At 35.4% G+C, this 21,943-nt stretch overlaps 1 protein-coding gene and 1 long non-coding RNA gene across 11 annotated transcripts in view; one reads left to right on the forward strand and one right to left on the reverse strand.

The window, feature by feature from the left end:
* LINGO2 (leucine rich repeat and Ig domain containing 2) overlaps positions 1 to 21,943 on the reverse strand; it is a 1,132,704-nt gene that overhangs the window by 1,095,642 nt on the left and 15,119 nt on the right. The window lies entirely within an intron of this gene.
* The window catches only part of LOC144321729 (uncharacterized), a 43,319-nt gene that overhangs the window by 15,162 nt on the left and 6,214 nt on the right, over positions 1 to 21,943 (forward strand). The window contains exon 6 of the long non-coding RNA XR_013387272.1: positions 4,376 to 4,527. This is a non-coding gene — a long non-coding RNA (uncharacterized LOC144321729). The remainder of the gene's footprint in view (positions 1 to 4,375; positions 4,528 to 21,943) is intronic.

Raw genomic sequence — 21,943 nt, forward strand, 5'->3', positions numbered from 1 at the left:
TTTTGCACTATAAATCTAAAATTATTTCAAAAAAAAAACAAAAAAAAAAAAATAAATAAATAAATAAAATAAAATAAAATAAAATTATTTCAATGATAAAGCCTCCTTTCATCATTTCTGTGATATTAATATACCACATTAACTCCTTGCTCCATGATGCTATTGTTCATGCCCTTTTAACAAAACAAGGTGAACTTCTGGACAGATGCCATTGTTTAGATCTCAGGTATGCTTGTTTCCCAAGACAACAGTTATATTCTCAATTAACCTAGATATCTTTGTAGGATACTAATGGCTATGTAAAATCCTCAGTTCCTGATCATTGTGAGCATTTATTTCAGAGTGATTATATGTTCTCTCTACAACTTCCCTAATACACTCTAAAAATATGCACGGGTGGATGCACATTTCTGCAGTATATTTCCATGATAAATTAAAACAGATAAAATCTTAAAATATAGAATAAAGTGGACCCCAGGCAAAAGTACACTTTGTAATTTCAAGTTATCATTACTATAATATTCGATTCATTTTTGACTTTCTACAATGATTTAATTTTAAAATCAAAACTTAAAATTCAATCAGATAACAGTTAAAAAGGAGCAACTCAGTTAAATAGCCTTATTGAAAAACACATTTATTCCATGAACTTGAATGAATAAAAAATGCAAAAGAATCAATAGGTAGGTAGAAAGCAGGAAGGCAGCATTAAATTACAGGAAGATACCATATTGGGAGGAAAAGGAGTCTCATAATTGAACTTTCATTCATTTACCCAACACCAGGAAACACAAATACATAGACACACACACAATTACCCCACCTTTCTCTTCCATACATACGAACATGAAAATGAAGAGTAAACAAGAATATCTGGTACTTTTTTTACTTGTGTTTCCTGGTCCTTTCAATAAACATTACTTGAACCTATGGCTCTATAGAACTAGGTGATTATAAGTAAGGATGTAAAATATGCATCTACTAGATTACAGGGACTTCAGTAGGTGAAAGTTTCCCCACATTACATGTGAGAGGTATGCATATTTTCAGGTTTGGGAGAATGCATATCCTTCTAAGTTTTATGCCTCAAAGACATTCTCCTGGCCTCAGCAAGTTAACACTAACCTCAAAAACCAGTAATTCTAAAATCCAGACTACTGTAACAAGCAAGAGACTATACAAAAATCCCTATTTCTCCTCTAGTCTCAATTTTCTATCATCATCAAAAATCATAGATAAAAATTTTCTGCTTCTCCAAACTGCTTCCATTTTGTGTGCTCACACATTTTTTCAAAGCTTCTATGCCATCTTCCCTCACATTCATGCCTTCCTTCCATGAAGGAATCATTCCTAAAGTATAAAGTACTTTGGTATGCCCTGAAGGTATCTGGAAAGATCTGGGCTATCTCTGTAATTTCTATGTACCCTTTATATTTTATCAATTAAAGGGAAAATAGGTAAAGAGGGAAAAGCCATTGGTGCAAGCGTTTAATGATCCAAGTGTAATATTCAAGGCTATAAGACAGTAGCAAGGGAAGAAACAGAAGGAAGAAAACAAACACAAACAACAACACAGTATAGGGCTGTTTCTCAGAGACTGAATTTCGTAAAACTAACTGGCTCTTACTGCATGACAGTTCTGGGTAGAATTTACTTCCCTAAAAACACAATCAACATCCAATAAAGAATACTTTGTATTCATAATGGCAAAGTAACTGCTATATATATTAAAAATTAGGATATACGTAACAGCATGGTATAGTCAAAAGAGTGAGTTTGGGAAATATAGATGCAGGATTCACAGATACCAATTAGTGATATGATCTTTAACAATTTACAAAACCTCCAGGAGGCTTAGCTTCCTCATCTACAAAATGGAAACAGAAATGTTGACCTCATAGTTACTATAAAAGTTAGTAATGGGTTCTTTGTAGTATAGGGTGAATATTCAATATAAAGTGGCTTTTATTATTAAAAGTATTATCTTCTATAATGATGCCTAAATTGACCCCATCACTTACATAACATTCAGATCAGAAGTTTTAATGTGACTAACTTTGAATTAAGAAATTTTCCAGCAATTTCACTCTTTGCTGAATTTACTGCTTGAAAAGAGTTACATTTTGGAAAAAAAGCATAAATCTTAGACACTGAGATATTCTTAGATACCATGATAATATGAGGACTAGAAGAGGAGTTGAGAGGGTCCCTTAAATTTAGTAAGAACCCCAAAACAATCCTACAAAGCATAATAAAAGGAAAGAGCCAGCTGAAGTTGAAATAAACTGATCCAGTAAGAAATGAGCAAAGGAGTAAGACGCTTGTTTTCTTCTACCACAGGGACATGGGCTTTTATAGCTAGCCAATGTGCAATGCCATATAACCCAAGCAACACAACCCCAGCACTGGCCTACATTTTTTACAAATGAGTTAAAAAAAAAAAAAAACTTAGGTAGCTATTACCATAAACATCAAAAGAAAAACAAAAAAACAAATAATGAGATTATTAAATTCAGGTTGAAGGAAAGAAATGTTGAAATGCCCCACTCCATGTAGTTCTGAGTGTGGCTGTTAATAATATGGTCTCTATGAGTGACATCCCCTGCAAGTGCACAGTACACAACTTCTGTGGCCATAGGAGCTGGCCCTACATAACCCAACCTTGAGGAATTTCAGTACAAAACAGAAAGAAAAAGAGAGAACGAGATGAATTTGATGAGTATGGGTTATAACTTGCCTTGTAAAAAGGTCTTTCACTTTATAAAATACCTTATTACCGGTAAGCCTTTAAAATAGCAAGTACTCTGTGCATTTTAAATGATTCGGTTTAGAAAACATCACAAGGAACATAACTTTTTTTCAGGAACCCACCTTTTACTTTGTTGGAGATATGCATTAACAACCAGTTAAAAGAAAAGTCCCCAGGTATAGAAATCTGTCTGGCGGGAATCAGGATGTAGAATTCAACCCCTAAGTACGGCAGGTCAAGGTCAACAAGCAGATTTCAAACAGGAAGCACATACAAAATTAATCACAAACCCAGACTCAGAACCCAGCTGGTATTTCCAATAGTAGAAAAGGAAAATTCACAGTTGAAAGAGAGGCCAAGATAGAAAAGGTAAATACTAAAGGTGTGAATACTGGCATTTCCCAAGATGACTGACAATAAACTCAGTAGTTCTCTAGCTCTCTTAACAGAGAGAAATGTTGCCCAATGACCTCAATACATGGCAAAGCCAGCATGTGAACCAAACGTGGGTCAACAGATTAATCTCCTTGGTTTAAGTATTCTACCTGTGAGCCAAGCAAAGAAATAAATCTCTACATATCTCCTTCTTTGCTTTCTTCTGTCCTTCCTTCCTCCGTCCTTCCCTCCCTCCCTTCCTCTTCTTGTTTTTCTTCCTCTTCTTTTTCTTAGATGATCTAGCCTGTGAATCAATCATCAATAGCTATGGGTAAATCCTGTCAGAAGACAGTATTTTGTATTTGCTAGAAAAGAAAATGATAGATTTCACATTTTAAAATTATTCCTCCAAGGAAGTAGATTAAAAGAATTCACCTAAATTAGCAGGCCCTCCAAGCATAGTGAGATATAAATCTAGAGCTATTCAATTTCAAGTGGTAAAAAGTGACACCTACTTAGTATATGTAAACTAAGAAGTCCATGAAAGGAATATGAGCAAAATCTGCATGTGGGCAAAAAAAAAAGTGCTAACTGTATCTAGAAAATAACAAATGATAAAGCCAGAATGTGTCATATGCCCATATTAGCAGAAGGACAACAAAAGGAATAGGAGTGCAAATTGCAAATGATAAAACAGAAACCAGAATGCTAAGGGCAATCAATTTTCTATTTTCATGGAAACAAACTAAGAAAAATATCATCAAGAGATGAATTGCCACAACCCAGAAACAAGAAATCTTGCTTGAATAAGCTAAGAAATTATTTACCCCCCACAAAATATTTTATTGAATGAAAAAGTTAATCAGAAAATCTTCAGTGTAGTGGGTGAATTATGTCTAAAAATCTCTCTGGTTATTCTTTCCATAAAGAACTGAGGCTGAGGGGATCCCTGGGTGGCTCAGCGGTTTAGCACCTGCCTTTGGCCCAGGGCGTGATCCTTGAATCCCGGGATCAAGTCCCTCGTCAGGCTCCCTGCATGGAGCCTGCTTCTCCCTCTGCCTGTGTCTCTGCCTCTGTGTGTGTGTGTGTGTGTCTCTCATAAATAAATAAATAAAATCTTTAAAAAAAAAAAGAGAGAACTGAGGCTGTGATTGAGACAACCCGGAGCCTAAGATAAGCAGCCTGATGCTGCCAATAATATTCTGCAGCATCATTTATGGCATATATAATACCTCCATCTTCCTTTTGCAGTTTCATAAATAAGGGAAAGTCCAGGAGCCGGGAGACCTGGATCTGAGTTTCAAAGTCATTCTCTGAGCAAGAAGGAATGCTGACAATGACTACAGGGACTTTGTCTCATCTGTTCACCTTTTCCCTGAGCACTTCGAACAGCACCTTACACAGTAGGCCCACAGTAAATATTTGCTTAATTTATGTTGGATGAATAAATTATATATCCCCTATTTTTTTGGTTGAGATTTAAGGCTATTTCCTCATGTTCTGCTCTTGTAAAGTCCCTGATGACAGCAGAGAATAGCTGCTTGTGTTCTTACACAAAGCAACCCTCCAAAAATTTGAGAGCCATTAGGTTGCCCCTCAGCCTTCCATTCAACATTGCCTACTTGTTTCTCTTTGTTCTACTACCTACAAATGTAACACTTCAGAAGTACTTCATATAATATTTAAATGATATTTAACATCCGGAGTGCTTTTCATCCTTAGAGCTTCTTGAAAATAAAGTTAATTTAATAAGAAGATTGCAGTGAAAGAACATGCTCTTATCTAAAGCACCACAACGTGAATAACAAGGATTGAGAAAGTAATTGGACAAGTATATGCACGCATATGTAAATATCTTTGCTTAAGTAGTTTTGCAGTGAAAAACACTGTTTAAATAACAAATTTTAACAGGGCAGGCTCAATGTACCATTTCCCTTTTATGATGAAGCAACTGAAGAATTTTCTCAAACCAAGAGAAAGTGGTCAACTGCATTTACAATTGGTTAATGTTCATAACAAAGAAAGAACACACAAATATGTGTTCTGAAAATTAAAAAATATTTTTATAGGACTCTTAAGGAGTTTCATTTAACATGCTCTCAAGGTCATGCTAAAAGTTTTGGTTAATGTTTTTACTGAAATTGCCAAGTACATGTATTTTTAAAGCACATTAAATTCACGCTCTACTGAGGGCAAGGAGGGAGAGAGTAGAGGGGAGGGTGATTCTGCTTCCAAGCATCATTATTCAGGTTGATGATTAAAGCATGAGACAATTCTTCTAAGAGAATACATACATCTCCGTGCGAGGGGTTTAGTGATTGGATTAATTACCCATTACAGGAAACCACATGAATTTATGTTTTAAATACTTTTACATAACATAAATTCCTCTAGTTATTTCTTTTGTTTTGTTTTGTTTTGCTTAGGGGAATTGATAAGCTTGAAAAAATTACCTTATTTTCAAGCTAAAATAAATGTTCCCAACGTAAGTAATCATTGTCACTAAGTTTATTACATATATATAGAAATCCTAATAACAATAATAACACCTACCTTTTTCTTTCTTCCTTCCTTTTTTTTTTCATGTTATCAGTTAGTTCTTGTTATGTCACAAACCAGCCCAAAAAATTATGGTTTAAAACAACAACCAATTATTTTAACAAACCTAAATTAGACTCTCTAGGAATAGCTGGGAAGTCTCATTGATCTGTGCCCAGCTCAGCTGATCTCAGCTGGACTCATTCATTCATCTGGTGAATGGGCAAGGGACTGGTTTGGCTCTACTCCATGGGGTATCTCATTTTCCTCTAGGATACTTTATGCAGATTTTGATGATGACAACAGGAATTCAAGAAAGAGAACAGAGCACACTGAGCTATTAGAGACTTTGGTCAGAAGTGGCACCCCTCAGAACTATATACTCTAAGGAACAAACAAGGCCCAAGGCGTGGGAAATAGATTCCACTTCTTGATGGGAAGAACTGCAAAGTCACATTGAAAAATGAATAACTGGGGCAATTTCTGCATTCAACCTACCAGATATGCCTATTATATGCCAGGCACTGTTGTTTGCACATTATATACTTTAAACACATTATTTCAATTATACTTAAAATAACCCCATGAGAAAGGAAAGAGGAAATTAATGTTTAAAGAAGTGAAATAATGACCTACCAAGAGCACACAGCTAACCTCCATAAAAATTTAGGAGAAAAATCAATTTATACTTTGCAAAGAGCTTTTATATAATTCCTCCTTTTAATTTGTACAATGGTAGTGAGTAAAGCAGAGAATATTCCCATTTTACAAATAGTGCTTTGAAAGGCAGGGTGAACTGGTACAACTTCACTCTTCTCACTCTGGGACCGATGCCCTTCCTCATCATCTTGCTACCTCATGATCCCAAAGTAAATAATGATTTGTAGCATTTACAAACACCACGGAATCAAAGTAGATGTGAAAAAAATTCAAAAAGGGGTATACATATGCTGTATCTCAAAAGCAGCTGGTTTTGCTGAAAGTAATCCAAAAAAAAGCCATTGGATACGGAAGTTGTAATATCAAATGCCACCTAGCATCTGAAGAGTTTTTAAAAGACAATCAGGGGATCCCTGGGTGGAGCAGTGGTTTGGCGCCTACGTTTGGCCCAGGGCACGATCCTGGAGACCCAGGATCAAATCCCACTTCGGGCTTCCAGTGCATGGAGCCTGCTTCTCCCTCTGCCTGTGTCTCTGCCTCTCTCTCTCTCTGTGACTATCATAAATAAATAAAAATTTAAAAAAAAAGACAATCAGGGTGTATATTCATTTTTATTAACTTAAATCAAACTTTCCAGGCAGATCTATCATTTTTTTCCTTCTCTGTAGACAACCAACTTCTACCAATAAATTCCCATTTGACTTTGGAAAATTAACTTCTTACATTCCACTTTTCCCATTTATAAAATAAGGAGCTTGAATTATAATTGACTCTCCTACAATACAAGCATTAGGGGTGTCGACTCCCGTGCAGTAGAAAATCCACATAGAACTTTCAACTCCCCTAAAAGTTATTACTAACAGCCTACTATTCACCAGAAGAATTACTGATAACAGAAGCAGATTTAGCACATATTTTGTATATGTCACATAGTTTATTCTTACAATAAATAAGAGAAAAGAAAATGTTATTATGAAAATCATAAGGAAGAGAAAAATACATTCACAGTACTGCACTATATTTATCGAAAAAGATCCACATAAGTAGACCTGCACAGTTCAAACCTGTGTTGTTTAAGGGACAACCGTATATGGCTTTTCAAAACACTTATATGGACTATGCTCGGACTCTAAATAACCAAAACATTTAAAATTGAGAAAGTATACCTACTATTTTTAAAAATCCAATCTAAATTACTATGGAGCTATATAAATTTGTATCTGTTTTCTCCAATTTTATTTTTGTATTTTTTTAAAGATTTTTAAAAAATGTATTCATTCATGAAAGACAGAGACAGAGAGAGAGAGAGAGAGAGAGAGAGAGAGAGGCAGAGACACAGGCAGAAGGAGAAACAGGCTCCACGCCAGGAGCCCAATGTGGGACTCAATCTCAGGTCTCCAGGATCACGCCCTGGGCCAAAGGCAGACGCCAAACTGCTGAGCCACCCCGGGATCTCCTTTCCCCAATTTTATAATTCATCAAATAATGCTTTAATTTCTGTCTCAAAAAAATAAAAACAAAGAATAGAGAATTCCCATTTTACTATTTTATGTGATCCACAAAGACATCTATATGGTATGATAAGGTGGTTAGTATCACATATTTAGAATCAAGGTTATAAATACACTAAAATTTAATAGTAACCTTATTCTTGCCAAACCTGAAAATGTCTAACTAACATCAAAATGAAATGAAATCCTCCCCTCCAAGAAGGAAAAAAAAAAAAAACAGTAGAGAAATTCAGAGAATTGCTGTTCTTCTGGATAACTAGCCATCAGAACACTTATAAAAGACTGAAAACAACTTCATTGACGCTAAAATATTTCATGATTCATAAGGTTAACACTCAATTTCTCGGATATCTTAGCATAAGCAACCAGATAAAAATGCAATCATAGCAAAAGCATAGCAGCTAAAAGCATGGGTTTTAGTAAGATTAAGTTTGCATCCTGCCTCCACCAAGCAATGCCAATTTTCTCATATATCACATAGGGCTGCTAACAATGCCTACTGAATATATCTGCGTTGAGAATTACAAGACATACTTGGTCACAAAAATAATAATAATAAAATTTGTATATCATTAGGTATGACAATAATAAAATTGCACTTTAGAAATGGTTAAGCTATAAGGTTTTCACAGAGACTCCTTTGTTTAGTTTTTATACATACATACATATAAATTTCAATTATAAGGCCTGTCTCCCCTGAGATATCAATGAGGTTAAGTTCCTTGCACAAACTTACAAAACTAGCAAAGCAGCACAGGTGAAATTTCAACGAAGGCTTTCGGTGTCCTGGTCCAGTACATTTCCTGCTGTACCACAGCCTCACCATAAAATGTTCTTTCAGAATCAATCCACTTGCATAGAGCATTACAGAGAGTTTAAGAGAATTTTTAATTACATCTTTAAAAATGAATATATAAGCATGCCTCACTCTGCTAGAGAACTGAACAAAGACAATTATAAATCAAATTCCTATGAAGAGAATCCTCTTTCCTTGCTGCATCTTATTATAAGAACACAATTTAACTTGACATCTATTGATAAGTAAAATCAAAATGTAGAATCTTATATTTTTATAGTGCTTTAACCTCTAAGGGTACTATGTAAATTCAAGTCTCTGCATTAGACTAATTCACTCTGCCATTAATTCTTTCAATTCAGTTTCACTTAGATAGTTCATAGAAGTTATCTAAAACTCCAAATTAAAAATATGATGAAACTTAGCTCCTTTTCTTTAGCATTTGCCAATGCTAATGTAAGAAAAAACAGGTTCAATTCATAACTTTGCATCTTATATTAGCTTCTCCATCTGGAAAATACATCACATCTATTTTCTATAGAAATCAAAAATCTAGTAAGTATGTATAAATCAATCCCATCTCATAGGACATGTAAATGTAATATTCTGTCTATCTAATGTAATCTGAAAACAGAAAGTATACATTTCAATTTTTTGAGAACTTTAAACTTCAGTTTTATTGTGAACTTCATAATTTAAAGATATGATAAAAAGGAATCTTTAAGTATTTTTCTTTTTTAAAGAGCAGTTGGTATTGAATCATAATCTAGTGATTGTTACCACAAGCAACAGATTAAAAAGTCATCAGACAGATGGCCAATCTAACTAGAATAAAGTGCACAAAATATATGATTATAATAATTAAACATATTTTAATTGCTAGTAATTACTGTAAATTACTGAAAAAAGATAATTATAATAAAATTTGAGTAAACTGACTTGTTTGTACCAATTTCTACTTGATAACTTGCCAATAAAACGGATCCCCGAACATTCTTATGGTTCAAATAAAACTAATTACATTTTTAAAATAGTGTAAGGAAATTTAATGTAATATTATTTACTTATTCCCGATGTTTTCCTGAAAATAACTACTTTTTAGCTCATCCGGTTAAAATAAGTAGGAAGTACTACTAGATAATTTAACATAAAAAATGCCATTACTGTGGGGCTCAGTCAGCTGAACATCAGGCTCCTGGTTTGAGCTCAAGTCATGATCTCATGGGTCATGAAATGGAGCTTTGTGTTACCGTGGTCACTGTCATGATAGCAGTCCATGTTCACAGGAGAGTCTGTTTTTTTTTTTTTTTTTAAGATTTTATGTATTTATTCATGAGAGAAACAGAGAGAGAGGCAGAGACACAGGCAGAGGGAAAAGCAGGCTCCATGTAGGGGCCCTGATGTGGGGACTTGATCCTGGGACTCCGGGATTACACCCTAAGTGAAAGGTAGACACTCAACCACTGAGCCACCCAGGCGTCCCATCAGAGGGGATTCTGCTTGAAGTTTCTCTCCCTCTGCCCCTCCTCCCTCCCACACATTCTCTTTCAAATAAATTTTTAACAAATGGCATCACTAGATTATGCTAATTTCATATAATCTAAGCACAGCAATAAAACCCAGATCAACGTAGAGCACACAACAAGAACACTAAAATCTGGAAAGTTGTGTTTTTAAAAAATTGTATTTCTCTTTGTTTGAAGTTTCCATATTAATATTTTCATATTAATTGTGAAAATTATACTAATTTTGACATTATAAACAGCTTTTTAAACATTCAAAAATATGTGCTAATTAATTGATATGGTATTGTCTCTAATTTTAATATTATTGTAATTTTCTAAATATGCATAGGAACAAAGTTATTTCCAGCGTTAGTCACAGAGGTTTCTTGGTTTTATTTTGTTTTAAAATTTTTATTTATTTATTTATTTATTTATTTATTTATTTATTTATTTTTAAAAGATTTTATTTATTTATTCATGAGAAACAGAATGGGGGGGGGTGGGGCAGAGGGAGAAGCAGGCTCCATGCAGGGAACCCAACATGGGACTTGATCCCAGGTCTCCAGGATCATGCCCTGAGCTGAAGGCAGCGCTAAACCGCTGAGCCACCCAGGTTGCCCAAATTTTGTTTATTTATTCATGAGAGACACACAGAGAGAGGCAGAGACATAGAATGAGGGAAAAGCAGGCTTCCTGTGGAGAACCCGACGTGGGACTCCATCCCAGGACCCTGGGATCACAACCTGAGCCAAAGGCAGATGCTCAACCACTGAGCCATTCAGGTGACCAGTTTCTTGGTTTTGGATGGACAAAGAGACTAAGTAAAAAGTGGGTTAATATCAAAGAGAAGTTGTTATATGGTCTCTAAAACAAATAGTAGCTAATATTTTAGTACCAACTTGGAGCAATTTGATCATCAAAAAGAATAACTAAATGATTGTAAACATCAACTGCATTAAAATCCATCAGTCCGGGTAGCCCGGGGGGCTCAGCAGTTTAGCGCCACCTTCAGCTCAGGGCCTGATCCTGGAGACCAGGGATCAAGTGCCACATGAGGCTCCCTACATGGAGCTTGCTTCTCCCTCTTCAGGTATCTCTGCCTCTCTCTCCCTCTCTCTCTCTCTTTCTCTGTGTCTCTCATGAATAAATAAATAAAATCTTTTTTAAAAAAGCCATCAGTCCATGGTGAGAAAGCGGGAGGCACCACACATTTGCTATCAATAAGAGTCAAAATTTCTGATAAAATTTAAGCAAGATTCCCCCCCAATAAACAAACAGAAACCAGATATACAATATTATTGTAGTTGTTAAAATAAGTCTATTCAGTATGTTAGGTATGTTTAAATGTTACTGCTATGACTTTGGTATATATGAGAAAAAGCTGAAAGCATGTGGTGTGGCTTAAGAATTTCTAATGTTACTCAGAAGATTTTCAAATGTTTGTTATTCATATATTCCATTTCCAAAAAGATTATTAATAAAGAAAAAGGAACTTGATCTCTCTTTCCAAAATTTCTTATTCAATTTTAGTCATAATGCACAACTAGATATTTTTATTATGACTGGTTTTGTCACTGTTGTTTTGATTGTTTTTGGTAACAATGATTTTAAATAACCATTCCTGCTCACTTTCAACTTAGTTTTGTTGATCCCAGTGCAAATTAACATTATTACTCTCATTGTTTTCCATCTGGCAGGTCATCTTCAGGGTCTCAAAACTGCGTAAGTTGCTAAGAACACAAAACATTCTAGGGATGTTTCATTGCCTAATTTCTCTATGTTGTTAACACCATCTTCAAGATGGCAGGACCCAAAAATCAGTAAGATAATATAATTATAATGTATGTTTCTCTAATGAGTACTTTATTTAACACTTTGAAGCACTTGCTAGAGGTCAGACACTGTACTTAGGATCCAGGGATATAAAGATGAGTATGATTAAACAGTAGCAGTAAATAATGTTTTCACACATTTATGTTGTAAACAACCATTCTTATGAACTCTATCACATATGTTTTCTGTAGACTCTTCCAAGCTTTCTTACTACTAAGCTCATCTTTAATTCAGGATTATGTTACTATTTCCAGCTAATTCAATTCTTCCACTAAAGTAGAAGCAACATTGATGTAAAATACTCTGTGGTATCTGTTAGGGAGGGAATTGGTCACTTTTCTTGACTTAATTACCCACTAGTATCTGTGTTGAATTTACCTGCATTCTTCAACTGTTACCCAACTGTAGGATCCATGTTATATGTCCTACTAGTAGCATTTATGCAGGCGTTCTCTAATGTATTTATTATATGAATGTTGCATAAAGGTTTCAGTGTTATGACTTGAATTAGGTATCATTACCATGTTTACATCCAGTTAATTTATATCTGGTTTTAGGGCTGCTTCTACAGTTTCTAGAAAATGCTATCAATCTGCTAATAAATATAAAGGGAAATTTGAAGATGGCTTGTAGGATAAATTTTGTACTTTCCTAGAAGTATTGTGCAAAAAGAAGCATTTAAAAAATCCAAAACCTGCATTTGTATTCTTCACATTACCGTTTTTCAATAATCTCCATTATTACAATGGAGATTTATTTCTACAGAAGTAATGTTGGTCCCAAAGCACAATAGAAATAATATAGGGGGATCCCTGGGTGGCTCAGCGGTTTAGCGCCTGCCTTTGGCCCAGGGCGTGATTCTGGAGCCCCAGAATCAAGTCCCACATCGGGCTCTCTGCATGTAGCTTGCTTCTCCTTCTGCCTATGTCTCTGCCTCTCTTTCTGTGTGTGTCTCTCATGAATAAATAAATAAAATCTTTCTTTAAAAAAAAGAAATAATATAGAAAAACAAGTGATCTTTTTACATAGAAAAATAGTTTTCTAATGAAATATTATTAACATTTTTCTCCAATTGCTGGAAGAAAGAACAACTTACTGGTGATAAAACAGCACATAAATGTCTTCTTTGCTCTGAAGCTACATATTGTTAATCTGTCTCAATTCAGCTAAGCAGAGGTAAAACTGTTTTGATGCTGCTTTCATTTTCTGCATCTCACAGGCCTCCTCTGGTACAAACCCAGAGACTGTTATGAGCTTTAAGAAATTCTACCTGTTTGGCTACAGTCAAGGCATTGGCCTCTGGTTCTACAGTTTGTTCACATCACAAAGGATGCTGGCTATAGGGGTGAGAAAGGACTGAAATCCACTTCATGCTACTCTCACCAAACTATCTGCCCTGTTATAGGACTGACAGGCTCTAGAGCATTTTAGAGGAAGGTGCACCTCTTTGTAATCTTCTGCTCAGGAATGGTTACTTTTTGCCACTCCTCTATCAAGAGGATGCACCTTTTAGTCATTCTCACAAGGCACTCTACACAGTAACACAGACTAGCTTTTACATACATATAAAATTGGAATTACCTGACTCCTTTCCTGACCTCATTCTTCACATCTAAACACACCCTCACATATCTCTTTCTTACCCCTCTACCACCGCCTTTGTTTAGGACTTCAGCTCCTCTCACCATGGAATGCTTTGACTGCCTTTGAATTGGTCTTTCCTTGAGACTCTCTGGATCCTCAGAATCTGATTCATTTCCCTACAGCCTGCTTACCACCTCACCTCAAATCTGATCATTCCAACCACCTCCAATGTCCACACTCAGTCCCCTCACACTCAGTGTGAACCAGAATGTAACATGCCCTCTCAGTTTTCAGAACCTTCCTCCACTGCCTGGCATCCTCTGCTCCTTCACTTCTACTCTGCCTAGCTTGTTGATTTTCAAGTCTTAGCTCAACATCATCTCTTTATGATAGCCTTCCTGCCTCCCCATCTTGGAAGAGATGCTACTCCTTTGTGATTTACTCTTGTGTGTGCCCCTGTTGTTACACTGACCACACGGTGGTACCTCATTCATGGTACTGAATTGCTTGAGGAAAGGGATTCTTATTCTGTTATAATCCCATTACCTAGAATAGCACTGCCATATTCTAAGGATATTGAATAAGCTATTCATTTGGAAAAAAATATGGAAGAATTATGGGGCTGAAAAGAAAACATTAACAATCATCTAACTAAACCTTCAATTATAGATGAAAAAAATTACTCTTAGCTGTTATTCCCAGATATAGATTTCTCAAATCCGGGAAGTCTGGCCAATTAGCAAAAAATTCAAACACTTAAAAAGTGCCAGATGTAGGGGCACAGTTATATGCCACTGAAATTAGTGTTCAAATGCTTTCAACATTATTTTAAAATAACACTCTTCTAATTATAAAAGTAACGTGCTCTTATTGTAAAAAATTCAGAAAATATGCAAAAGATTAAATAATTAAATACAAAATAGCTGAAATAAGATCACCCAGACCTATCATTAATATTTTATTATGCAAACTTATTGTCTTTCTTTAATATCAAGACAATGATATTAAACAAAATGGGTCTCTCTCTGTCTCTGTCTCTCTCTCTCTCTATATATATATATAAATATATATATATATATATATATATATGCATCTATACCACTTTATTGAACAGGATAGATTCAGTTGAGTATAATGAAGGAAACAGCTTTATTCTGACTTCATTTGTCTTTCAAAACTCCTATCCTTGAAAAATATCTTAGGCCAATCCCAAAACTTTCTAGACCCCTGAGGTATTAATAACCAGTCTAACTCTTATGTACAAAACTTCATTTTGTAATTCAGTTTAAAGCTGCTTTTTTCTCCCCCAGTTCATATCTGTCACAGTCTTAGAAATCTGCATAGGGCTGGGAAGAGGAGGAAGTTGAGGGGGAAGGCTCACATTTTTACTAATTTATCTATCTTAATCTTCTACTCTTCGTTTTCCACTTACTGTGTTGTCTCTGCCCTCTCCTAAGTTGGAGAGATGGGCAGGTGAACAAAAAGAAAAAGATTTCAAAGGTCACAATTAATAATGACATAGCAGGGACACCTGGGTGGCTCAGTGGTTGAGCGTTTGCCTTTGGATCAGGATGTGATCCCAGTTCCTGGATCAAGTCCTGCATTGGGCTCCTGCATGGAGCCTGCTTCTCCTCCCTCTGTCTATGTCTCTGTCTCTCTTTGTGTCTTCATGAATAAATAGATTTTAAAAATCTTCAAAAAAAAAAAAAAATAATGACATAGCAGATCCCACAAATGTTGGCTCTTTCTTTCAAGGAGAGCTTCTGTGGGACTCTGAGGTCAACTCTCCTCCACAACTCACTTCAATTTTGCTGACGATCTTCCCCTGCAATGTTCACTGGGATGAGCCATGGTCCTACAGCTGACTGTTTATGCACCACCCCACCCCACTGCTATGGTCCACTGCATGTAGATGTATTATGAGGTCCTCTCATCTGGGCATTGGCTCATCTCAGGTATCCAAAGCCCTCTGAACCCACCCGAACCAGATTCTCCTTCCCATCTCCAATGGGAGAAGTGCAACCTACTTTCACTACAGCTTTCTCTCTTTGCTGTGCTATCCCAGGCAGCTTCAGCCATACTTTGGTCTTTAAGTTTTTCACAGAAATATACCAAGCTGCAGTCTCTACACACTCTCCAAGTAATGAAAGTGAAATTTTCCCAACGTCCACTTCCCCTGCACCAAATCTGCTCTTATCACAAGGTAGCAAGACGTCCCTGAGTTGTTTTGCAACGCAGAAGATTATAAAATGTGGGTGTCTCCTCTGAAATTTAAATTCTTTCCTGAGCAATTCTGTACATCCTTTATTCAGATTTCCTCCATGGAACGTGAAGCAAAACTATAGTATGAGATCACTAACAGGATATTGACATTGAAACCATCCACTGCTAATATTCAAATTTCCCCTGTATTCGTTGTACTTATTTTTGAGTGTATGTATTTTTAGTTTTATATAATTTTATGCTACGATTAATTTCATATATCTACCACTACAATCCACATTCAGAACAGCTTCAATGCCACAGAAAATGCTGTGCTGCCTTTGTATAACCACACTCACCTCCAACCCCAACTCCAAATCTGGCAACCACTAACCATCTGTTCCTATAATTTTGTCATTTAAAAAATATTATTTAAATGGAGCCATAGAGTATATAACCTTTTGAAAATGGTAGTTTTGATTCAGTAGAATTCCCTGAAGATTCATATAAATTGTTACATATATCTCTAGATCTTTCCTTTCTATTACTGAACTTCACTCTATGTTATGAATACCAGGTTAAAAATTCACCTCCTGAGGAACATCTAATTACTTTTAGTTTGGGGTTATCATGGATAAAACTGCTGTGACCATTTTTATGAATATACATTTTCATCTCTCTATGAAAATGCCCAAGAATGCAATTTCTGAGTGGTATTTTAGAGACACTTTTAGTTTTATAAGAAAATACCAAACTGTCTTCCAGATTGGATATACTATCTTACATTCCCACAGCAAAAAATGAGTGATCCAATTTCTCTGCTCCCTTGCCTGCATTTCACATTATTTTACAATCTGATGGTTTTATAACAGTATTTCATTGAGTTTTATATTTTTATATCCCTAATGGCTAATTATATTGAACATTTTTTCATGTATGTTCTTTTGCTATCTATAGATAATTAGTGAAATGTATCTTCATCTTTTGTTCATATTCCAATTGGATTTATATTGTTACTGTTGAACTTTGAGAATTCTTTATATACTCTGGATACTAGTCCTTTGCCAGATATATGGCTTGTAAATATTCTCTCCTACTCTATAACTTGCTTTTTCATCCTTCACAGGGGCTTTGGCAGGGCAAAAGATACTAATTTTGAGAAGGTCCAACATACCAATTTTTTCTTTTTTCTATGGATTATACCTTTGGTGTCAAATGTAAAAAGTCTTTGCCTAGCTCTAATTTTGAAGATTTTCTCATGTTTGTTGTTGTTGCTGTTTTTAAGTTACATAGTTTTATGTTTTACATTTAAGTCAGCTATTCTGTTTGTGTTAACTTTTGTAAAGGTATTAGGTTTAGCTCAAAATTCAGTTTTGACTACAGATATTCAATTGTTCCAGCACATACATAATGTTTTAATACATTATTCAGAGTTTTTATTTACTGAGTGCTCACATTTGGACTCAGTCAAAGAGAGTAAATCTATCTCTAGGTCTAGGTGGACACTAAGGTGATTATCACCAATAACTATGGAAATTATACCAGGCTTAAATAATTCAGAAGGTTAAGGGAAAGGACAGAAGAAGTGTCCCTATTAAAACAATCTAAAAAAATATTAGCAAAATTATTTAATTAATTAGTAATCTTTAATCTTTGCTTAATTACTATCTAGGAAATTTTGTTAAGGGTAACACTGAAATATTTATAAAGTTTTACATGGAAAAAATAGTTTGCTCATATTAAACTTTGATTACTATCAAAACACGTAAATCTGATCCCCATACTCTCTATGGCTATTTATAGTTAAATATACCAAGATTCAGTCACAGGCAAATATTCAAGAGTACATCCATTTCTTTGCAGCTCTTTGCCATAAAATCATAAATTGAACATCTCCTGATGCTGCAGATATCATCACCTCAACAACAACTTATACCTAGTTAAAGCTCTAATTTAGCATGGCACTAGTTATCCACTATCCTTGGAAGATTTTAGAAAATAAAATCTCACAAATCATTTCTATGTGCTCCCAGTTTAGATTAGAAAATTAAAAAAAAAAATTCAGTTACGAAACATTGGGGAAGACAGTTGATACTTTCTAATTTTGTATATATTGTGATTCAGTCTTTTCTTCTTTAATGGTCCTAACCACCCTCCTCCAACACACACACACACAAATAGCACCATATCAGCTCCTTGGGACTTTTGTGCATCTTGTGACTAACTCCTTTCACTCAGGAAAATATTGTCTTGCATTCAATTACATATGGCTTCTACCTACCTAATTTCATTAAAAAACCTAATTTTCCACTGTTTTTCCCTGTTCTTATACTTATTCGGCTGAATAAGGAAGGAAGTTTCTGATGAGCAACTTCTTTCCTGTTACATTTCTATGTCTAAGAAAGTGTCTACAATATCATGGTACTCTTTGATTCTTCCTAATATCATCATCTTCTTCAGACATTGTATTTAATATATACACAAACTGAGGTTTTTAAAGGTATAAAGAGATACTAGAATTAACAAATAAGAAGTCAGTGTTTCCTCTTATCACTCTGGAAAACTGTTGCTGTGATGGAAGAGTCTACTTAATGCCACCATTAACACTGATAGAAAACTTTCCCAGGTGTTAAGCAAAGATTGAACTCACTGTTAAGTGTGCTAGGACTCAAGCATGCAAAAGAAATCTATAATGTCTTTGCCCTAAAAAAGCCCAGGGTCTAATTTGAGATAAAAGATTAACCCAAATTAACTAATTAAAAAGCAATACAAAGTGTAGACAGGTAATTGAGGTCTAACATCTAATATGCAGAAAAACTTCCTAGATGGCACAAAACATCTGAGCTGGGACAGAGACTTTGAAAGAAGATACACAAGTACTAGAAAATACTTCAGACCAATAGATGTAGTCATTGACTATTACAATGCAACCTTTTACACACTCCCTCATTATTGTTTCAGGTTGGGTACTTCACTCTTTTACTCACTACCAGGAGCCTTGAGGCATACTTAGCTGCAACTGGTAATACAAATGCCTCCTTTTCTTCCTTTTTTTTTTTTTCCTGCCTCAGGTCCTTTTAACTTCATTTAAGCTGTGTAAATAGATACCCTAAGGTGTCTGGGTGGCTCAGTCAGTTAAGCATCCCAATCTTAATTTCTGCTCAGGTCCTGTTCTCAGGGTCTTGGGATCAAGACCTGTGTTGGGCTCTGTGCTCAGAACAGAGTCTGCTTGTCCCACTCCTTCTGTTCCTCCCCCTGCTTGACTTCATTCTCTCTCACTCACTCAAATAAGTAAAATATTTTTAAAAATAAATAAATAGATGTCCCAAACGCTTAGACTGCAGACTTAAGTGATGAAATTTTATAAGGCTACCAGATGATCACAGTGTCCAGTTCTAACATTAAATCATGTGTACAAAAAATACAGCACACTCTACAAACATTATAAAGAAACATCTGGTGCTCAAAAATGTATAGTTTAAATTGCTAGTATTCTCTGGAAAACAGACACCTAAAATTGTACAGTTATCAGCTGTACAATAATGCAGCTTTGACTAGAGTATGAAAATGTTCCTTTCTTACTCTACACCAAATCTTACTACTCAAACTCATAAGCTATTAATTAGATCATTTCCAAAACTAAGAAGCAATAGTCCAAAAATATTTTGTATGAAAATTTCTACTTCTCTTCATCTATTTGATTTAGGTCTTTAAGGTGTGGTAATATATTTGTGACTCCAAAAGACTGTGAACCCAAAGATAATGAAAATAATAATAAAAGATAAAATAATACTTATAAAGTTATAATGGTACTTATACACTAGAATTGTTGCTTATTTGAGGTTTGCTGACTAAAATGACTTATTTATTTTTCTTAAGATTTTATTTATTCATGAGAGACACACAGAAAGGAAGAGACATAGGCAGAGGGAGAAGCAGGCTCCCTGATGGGAGCCTGATTCAGGAGTTGATTCCAAGACCCCAGGATCATGACCTGAGCCAAAGGCAGAAGCTCAAACACTGAGCCAGCCACCCCAGGTGCCTAACTAAAATATTTTACTATTTCATTTCAGGGTACCAAAATGCAGCATCTTCTTTCATGGTTTCATTAAGTTTAAATTTTTATAGTGAGCACTGGATAATGTTATTAATGTATAATATGCATTATGCATTTGTAGAGTATCACAGCCTCTCCCTCCTCAAACTCAAGAATGTTTCATATTACTTGTAACATAAGTAATCAGTCTAAAAGATTGATTAACTAAATGTTTTAGCCAGAACAATCTTTTGGAATAAATGGGCAGTGACTGACAGCAGAAGTTTTAGTATAGTTCCTCTCAAAATGGCAGGAATAATACATTTCACTTCAGTCTCTTCAGTAAATTCTACTTAGCAACACTTGCAGAAACACCAATTCACTTTAATGACCAGTGAGTGAATTTACACTATTTATGCATAGCATCATATTGATTTTAATAACAAAAAAATAACTTGCCAAAGTTTCCCAAAAATAATTTTGCGACTCAGGAATGCCATAACTCTGTAGTTATAGGCAAATGTATTTTTAATTCAATTTATGAATGGTTTAAAAATACTGAATAACATATACCACATTCTAACAATCTTCTGGAACATATCCTACAACAATGGTTTTACACAAGATGTAAAATCAGACATTTTCTGTGTGGTTTTCAGTTGAGATCTAAAATCCAAAATACAGGGGATCCCTGGGTGGCTCAGTGGTTTAGTGCCGCCTCTGGCCCAGGGTGTGATCCTGGGGTACAGGGATCAAGTCCCACATCAGGCTCCCTGCACGCAGCCTGCTTCTCCCTCTGCCTGTGTCTCTGCCTCTCTTTCTCTCTGTGTCTCTCATGAATAAATAAATAAAATCTTTAAAAAAAAGAGAGAGAGAGAGAGAGAGAGAGAGAGAGAGAGAGAAAATCCAAAATACAAATAATAGTTGACAGTAAGTCCCTCCATGTGTTTAATGAAAGTGCTAGGTCATCTATGTAGAAATTGCAAAGAAAACTCTCAAAAGCCAATTTTGTGCATCTATGTCCCTTGAAATTTAAGTGGCCAAAGACGATGGAAACTAAGTAGAGGAAATTTTTTTTTTGAGTTGTTGATATGCTATAAATACCACCACCATTGCCTCACCTCAAACCTTGAAGAAGCTTTAAGGAAACCACTTCCTTAAAGCTTGAAATACACATTCTGATGCCTGAGGGACACAATAGTTAATGTCTGATACATCTTAGAGTACTGTTCTAAGACCATTGTAGTGGGATATGTTCCAGAGGATTATTAGAGCATAGTTTGTAACATCTCATTTTTTAAGCCACTCATAAATTAAATGAAAAATGAAAGTTTATGCTCCCAAATTGGCAAACTGGAGAGAAGTGCTAGCCACACTTACCCAGGAGATATGAGATTATGTAAATGTTTCCAGAGGTAGGCAAGTTTGTAGAAAAAGCTTGTTTAGAGACATTGCAAATCCAGTCCAAGAAGAATGCATAGAGGGATAGAGTCATCCCAACAGAGTAAATGGATTTCCAGATTTCCAGGAACTAAAAGAGAAACATTAATGCATCTGGCCAGAAGAAAATATATTTCTTCTGTCATGGAAAATGAAGCCAAATAGTCCCACTCCCTCTGAGAAAAACATATCTTTCTGTTTTGATAGGTTATGTTATACTATGGTAACAAACCAATTATTTTAGTAGCTTAAAATCACAAAGATTAGTTCTTACTCATGCAACATGATTGTTTTGTGTCAGTGATGGGCAGACATTGAAGTTTTCATGGCTCAGGATGACACAACAACGATCATCTCTAAAGTTCCTGACTGCAGTGTCAGAAGGAAAAGATCTCCAGAGACTCTCACATCAACTCAGCCTATCAGTGACACTTGTCAGTGACACTTGTGACTTCTCACAACTCCTTAGTCAGATGGCCTAACCTGACCATAGAAAGCCAGGAAATTCAACCCTACCATGTGCTCAGGAGGCATAGAGATTTTTGATGAGTAACATTAATGTCTACCACACCATCCTAAGGTAAAACAAGGAGTCCATCAAGCTCTGAGGAAGTTTACTGAAGGTTATATTCACATCAAATAAATCAGACCTCACCTTCATCTATTCTACTTTTTGGAGATTCACCCAAGTAGGAGCCAGAAGCAGCCTATTTG

Source organism: Canis aureus, chromosome 10 (assembly GCF_053574225.1).
Source record: "Canis aureus isolate CA01 chromosome 10, VMU_Caureus_v.1.0, whole genome shotgun sequence".
Classification (NCBI taxonomy): Eukaryota; Metazoa; Chordata; class Mammalia; order Carnivora; family Canidae; genus Canis; species Canis aureus.